Below are 6,578 nucleotides of genomic sequence, written 5' to 3'. Positions count from 1 at the left end.
TTTATCGTGGTTGTTAATTTGAAGTAATAAAGTAGAAAATGATAAAGTGACGCCAGCATCTGTCATTCCTTCCTTTAATGGCCCTGGCATCTTTGCTGGGAGTTGCATCTTATACACAGGAGGCATGGTCTTGCAGCTGAACCTGTTTCTGAATTCCAGGAACAAGTTTGATCAGAATTACTGGAAAAAAAGGCACAGGACTGGAGCGCCTAAAAATAAACCTGAGCTGATCTCTGCAGTTGCAGCCTTGGAACAGGCGAGAATTATGTGAAATCTGATTCAGGATCTCTTGGTTCCTGGATCCGAGCCTCTGGCATCCCATGTGTCTGGCCTTGAAGAGGAGAAAGGGATGGGCCTTTCCATGCCGTTGGCTTTGGGTGTGCGCTGGCTTCCAGCAGAGGTCGACCCTGGATTTTGTGGTTTTTGCTTTCTTCAAACTTAAGTCCTGAAGGAGAGTGGTGTGGAGCGCTTGATAGCAGCACAGTGCCTGATGCAAACAGACTGAGCTCTCTGTGGAGTGGCACCTGCTGCTTTGGTGTCTGTGGTGGTGTGGTTTGTTTGGGTTTCTCCTCCTTTGCTTGTCTGACCAGTCTGGCAGTAAAATACTAAATTTTAATGCTGATTTATTTCTAAATTGCTGCTCCTGTAGTTACACATCCCTGCATTATCCTGATGAGAGACCTGTTTCTTCCAGGCTCTGTCAAACCCTTGAAAATTATTTTCAGAAACACCTGCTGGGAATAAACGATGGATCTTGGTGACTTTGCAAATTCTTTCCAAGCCTGTTCTTTGCCAGCTGGCCAGGAAGAGCTGTCCCTTTGTTTCCCTGCTGCATGGGTCTTCCAGCTCCAGGGATGAGTGTAGGAGGGACGGGAAGAGGAAGGTAATTCCAGGGGTAGGGGCTATTCTGCTATTACCTCTATCCTGCATTTGCCGTGCCTCCATTTTGAGTGTGTTTTTGCTGGCTCAGAATGAAACTGGACTTTTTCCGTTGTAAATCCTGTTTTCTGTGAGAAAGGAGGACGTTTCCTGTGTATAGGACAGCACTGCCCTCCCTGCAGCGTGGTGGAGGCAGCAGATCTGGCAGGGTTCAGGGGCTGTGGGGTGTTTGGGGCAGGAGTTCTGTGCTGGGACAGAACGGGAATGCGCTGCCATTTCGGGGCATGTGTGGTAGGAGCTCCATATCTGTTTCAAGATGGGCAAGGGGACTTGTAATGCAGCAGGAGAAAAGGAGAAAATCATCAACCATTATCGCGGGTAGGATGTCGCCTCCTTTTGCTAACACGGTCGTATTAAACGTTCTAGGGTGTGGTGCGTTTGCTTTCTTTCGTCGTTCGACTTTTGTGGTTGTGGTATGTTTTTTTTTATTTTTTTTTAGCCTCGGAGTGCCTTGTTCACACTTGAGTAGAGGCAGGGCTTTGCTTTCCAACGCCTCTCCGTGTGTTTGTTTCACTTGGGGTTCGGGGGAAATCGGCGCTGCTGAGGTCGGGTGGAAATCTGCCTGGAGGAGGCTCACCGTGAGGCCAGTTCCGCCTTTAGCCGGCCGGGCAGAGCTGCTGGCCCGCCCGTGTGCCCGGCCCCGGGACGCGCCGGCTCCGCCCGCCGCTGCGCAAAGGCGCCGCGCCGCCCGCGCCCGGCGGCGCTGCCCCTTTAAGAGAGGAGCGGTGATGTCACCCCGTTCCCCCTCCCTCGCGGGCAGTGGGCGGCGCGCACGGTGCCGTGCGCAGGCGCGGACGGAGGGCCGGGCCGGGCCCGGCGTCGCCATGGGCTCCTGAGGCCTCCGCGCCCCCGCGCCGGTGCCGGCGCCGCCCGCGGGGCAGCGGGCAGGGCCCGACCCGACCCCTTCCTCGCCCCACCGGGCTGGGCCGCGCCCGCCCGCCCGCTGCACGGTAAGACGTGGCGGGGGTGGCTGTGGGCGCGCGGGCCGGGCGGGCCGCGCTGGCGCGGGGGTGGCTCGTTGAGGCGCCCAGGAACTCACCTTGCGCCCCGCGTCGGCCCGGTGTGGTCGCTGTTCCCGCTCCCCCGCATTGCTCGTCCCGCTCCCCGGCGTGACCCGCGCTACTCCCCCCGTCCCCACTCAACCCTCCGCCCCGTTCCCGCTCACGGTGTGCGCCCCCTTCTCCTCAGGGCTGCCCCCGCCATTCCCCTCCGCGCACATTCCTCCCGCATGGCCTCCGTACCAGCGCACACACCGCTCACCCCCGCGTCTACCCACAGCTCCCCGGGCAGTCCACCCCATTCCTTCCTCTCCCTCCTTTCCCACAACTTGTCCTTGCTGCAGTTGTTCCGCTCTCCCTGTGCACGCGCACGCCCCAGCACAGCCCCCTCGTTCCCCAGCGCTGTCACGCTCCTTGGTGCCTTTGGGTGGGTGTCACTGTCTGCACGAGTTTGTCTGTCCTGGGTGGGCTGGGAGCTCAGTAGGCTGCGGTAACGTGGTGGGCACCAGGTTTGTGTTTGCTGGGTTTCCTTTAGTCTGCGCTGGATGGACTGACAGACGCCTTGTGCATGTGCTGGTGTGGTAGGTGTGTGCCTGCGTTCTCTTGCACTGTAGGTGAGTTGTGGTGGGTCTTGTTCAGATGCTCGTGGTGTCTCGAAATCTCAATTGCTGTGTAAGGGCTAAAGTCAGCCTTGGCAGCTGCAGCGTGTAGTGGAAGGAGGGCTTTGGAAGAACGTGTGCGTGGCTGAGTTCTGATGAATTGTGGAAAGGGACTAGAGTGATTTCAGGGACAGCTCTGTGAAAGCTGCCTGGAACACTCTGAAGCTGTCAAGAATGGGTGGAGGAGGAGGAGTGGGAAATCTAGAGGAAATAGTGAAGATGGCTCCTGCTTACGGAAAGTTTGAAATTGTTCTTGACATGTAAGGAGCTTGAACAGGAGTAATTATTGAAGACATCAAGACAGGTTTCCCCAGAGAGAAAACTGTTTACCCTGTTAAAGATAAAAATAGAAGACATTGATCAATAATAGAGCAAAGGCTAATAAGGTGAATAGAAATGGCTTTCCTGTCCTGCAAAAAAAAGAAAACAATCAATGAAAACGTAATAGAGCATACATCCCACTAACAAAAACTTGGCTCTTCTAATACAGCAGTTAACTGTGCCTTTGAACGTGTGTTGCTGGAAGTTACCCTTTGGTCTAGGAGCTTAGCAGCCCCCTAAAAGGGAACAGAGATTTCTCTAGAAATGTTTGTGTTATTCAGGTTTCTCATACTAAAGGTTTGTATTTGTGTGATACTGTTGGCAAAAAAATAAACTCTCATGCATTTTAGGATGTTGGCTAAGTACTAAACAATAGAGGTTTTGGGAGAGCTTTTCTTATGGTGGAGGTATCCCAGAAAGACCTACTTCAGGCTTTCTTTTCAACATTGTTCCCAAGGAAATTGGTTTCAAAGCTGCTGTGGTCTAGGGGAGCAGGTTTTTAGGTCCTTAATACTGTCATTATTACAGTTGTACTGTAAACCTTAGGTGGCATGGAAGGAGCAGGTGGGTGCCTCTGCATCTGGAGCAGGAGTGATTTGGTCTTGCTGCAAAATGGCTGGGAAGCTTTACCAGTGAAGTCAGCGTTTCTGACCAGCTCGGTGGTGCGGGCAGGTGTTTTGCTTTGTGATCCACTCAGGTCTCTGCAGTCAGCTCAGAGTGCTGGAAGGGTGGAGCACGGGGATGAGCCAGCCACTCCCAGCCACTGGGCACCTTTTGGACTTCAGTTTGTCTGTCTCCTTAGGACACGTGGCAGTCAAAAGGGGAAAGTTCTTAGATAAACTGATCAGAAAGTGAAGTTCATTCAGTGTGACTGGCTGGTCTGGCATAACAAAAGCATTCTGAGCTGTCTGGTCTCTAACCATTTGACAGAATCCAGCTAGAAATCTGCCTTGTTCTCTGTCAGGTTCTTTGCCTGTTTGCTGGTAGCAGGCTGGGAGGTGAGCTTTTGCAATTGGGGATTAGAATTCTTTTTCTTCTCATGGATAAAAGAAGGATAGGTGTGTTTTTTTCCTAGCACAAAATAGCTTTTAAAACACCTCCTTCCCCCTCAGAAAAGGTATTCCCTTTTTCTACCCAGTTCTACTGCTGCATTAACTAAAGCGTCTAATAAGCATGTTTTGGTGTAAGATGACAACCTTTTAATTTCCACATGGGGAATTTACCCTTCATTCCTTCTCTCTTCCTGTTTTGGTTTCGTTTTTAATTGGCTTATGTTTACATTGAGGGAGATAAATTGTTACCTGCTCCTTCTAGCAGAAGTGCCTGTTTCATTTTCCGGCAGCTCTAAGGATATCTTTGAGCTCTTGCAGCAATGTCTGGTGGAAGCAGTGACTTCCTCAGGAGATGTTTGTTGTTTGGTCCTAGCTGCTTCAAGAGCCCAGTGTTGTATTGAATAAAGTTTGAAGTAAAACATGAAGTTTCAAATCAGACTTGCTGATTCTGAAGTGCTATGTCATTGCTGTGACTCATTTTCTCAGTGTTTCCAGCCTAAAACTGAGGAAACCAAGGAAAGCAGCAGTGAATGTACAGGTTGATCTGCCTGCAATATGAAGAGGACAGCACAACCTCAGAGAGAAATTGCATTTACCCTTTGTACAGTTGAGTTTTCCACTACACGCCTGCTGCTGGCTGCCCGTGTAACAAAGCAGCTGGGTGTTATTGAGCGGCCCTGGCTGGGGGCAGAAGCTCTTCTCTGCTTTAGAGTTTGTGATTGATTGTGCTTGTCAAGGCCCTGGAAATTTGAGGTGCTGTAGAGAATAGCACTGGGTTGTAGTTTTGTGTGCTGGCTTGCCCAGCTGTTTGCTTGGAGCGCTGTGTCTGTTGTGTGCTGTTCTCACTTCTTCCCAGACTCATTGGTGTTTGCTTTCTTGTGGTGGAAGAGCAGTTTCCTGTCAAGGCATCACACCCTGGCAGTGTGCTTGGGACTCTGAGAGCAGTTTGACACTTTGATAACATGGACTGAAACACTTAGCTAAAACAACTGTAAAATATTACAGTGCTTGAACTGAAAACACCCTTATAGTAAGGGATTTGCGGTATTTTTTTTTCTTCTTTCCTTCCCCCTCCAATTTTTTTCTGGGGTTTGGTGGGTTTTTTTGTGGTTTGTTTTTTATTTTTCCCCTGCATGGGGAGAGCAACTGGACTTGTTTTCAGAGCAGCAATTCCCCAGGAAAGTTTTGGAAGTGAAATTCTGCCAGACAAAGCCGTGAGTTGTAACCATCCTCCAGGAGTCTCACCTCAGAGTCTCTCTCTTCTAACAAGAGGTGGGGGCAGGAGTACCTGCTCATAACCAGGTTCTCTCTTTAAAAATCAGGTCAGCCTCCATGGGGTTTTTGTTTCTGATGGTGTAAGTAACATGTCTGGGAAGGCAACAGAGCAAGCTGTGTCCAGGGAAAATACAGTGTATAAGCAAGCTGCTCAGGAACTGTGCTGTATCTGGCTTTGACCAGGTCTTTATAGCCCCCGAGGGGAATAATTCACAAGAACCTGAAAAGGGAAATAATTGACATTCTACCTGCAGTATTAACCCATACACTACCTGGATATTTGTCTCCCCACCCTCAAGTCTGTCTCTGTATTGAAAGGATGGGAATGTTGCTATTATTATCTTACAGTCACAGTGTCTGGGAGTCTGATGATACTGAAAGGATCAGCTATTTGAGGATATTGTGTAATGAAGAGTGACCAAGAGCATAGAGAGTTGGTGTCACAGCCTCACATTTTTTGTGTCTAGCCCCAAAGCGTCCGTCTCTGTCTGGGTATTTTGTACATGTGGCCCCCGATCAACTCGCTAGTAAAAAAAATATCCCTCTGATTCAGCAAAGAAAATGACTGCAACATGTTACACAGTGCAGCAGTGAGGCTTCAAGAAGGAGATAAGATGAAATAATACCTTAAAAGCTGACCTTGCAGACCCAGTGTTCCCTCCTCAGGCTGCAGAACATGACATGGATGCTGTTGGAGGCTGCTGAGCTGATTGCTTGGGAGCCTGCAGCTGCCTGGTCATCTCCAACACAGTTACAGCCTCAGCAGCAGTAATGTAGCTGTGTCTATGTCCAGGTTACTCAAAATGAACGTGGACAAGTCAGTCACTTCAAGAGGCAGGAATTTCTCTTTCTGGCTCACCATATCTTGTCTCTTCCTTGCACTTTTTGCTATGAAAGACTGGTTAGTGGTGGGTGAAGCTATTTGTCCTGTCAGCTGGGAGTGACTTCTCCTCCAAACTCTCCTGACTTACAGACTTCCTTTCCCCCCTCTCAATGACTTTGTGATGGCACTGATTTTACAAGAGTCTTAAGCCAAAAGTCATTCATACAAATTCCCTTTCAAGTAACTTCATGCAACTGCATAATTTAATGTCAGAGTGTCTGGAAACATTGAGTTGAAGTTTTGTCCTTTTTTTAAGCATGCACCCTCTTGGGTTGATGCTTGGCATGATTTTTTTCTGCATAGAGAAGATGCATTGCTGCTGATGGCTTTTGGTATAAAGAGACTCCCAAGAGTCCAGGAATACAAAGGTCCTAATTCAGCTTTCAGACCTTTGTCTCTGTAGTATTTTTATTTTTCTTGATGAAGTAGCAGGGCAGGAGAGAAGTGTGGA

At 49.5% G+C, this 6,578-nt stretch overlaps 1 protein-coding gene across 2 annotated transcripts in view; it reads left to right on the top strand.

Annotated features, from left to right (window-relative positions):
* The first annotated feature begins 1,754 nt into the window (after window positions 1-1,754).
* TMEM184B (transmembrane protein 184B) overlaps window positions 1,755-6,578 on the top strand; it is a 30,471-nt gene continuing 25,647 nt past the window's right edge. For both annotated transcript variants that reach the window (XM_030960298.1, XM_030960297.1), the window contains exon 1: window positions 1,755-1,889. The gene's annotated coding sequence lies outside the window, so the exon portion shown is untranslated. The remainder of the gene's footprint in view (window positions 1,890-6,578) is intronic.

This window comes from Camarhynchus parvulus, chromosome 1A (assembly GCF_901933205.1).
Source record: "Camarhynchus parvulus chromosome 1A, STF_HiC, whole genome shotgun sequence".
NCBI classification, from domain to species: Eukaryota; Metazoa; Chordata; class Aves; order Passeriformes; family Thraupidae; genus Camarhynchus; species Camarhynchus parvulus.
The sequence above is the reverse complement of the archived record's forward strand: the minus strand, read 5'-3'. Positions and strand labels throughout refer to the sequence as shown.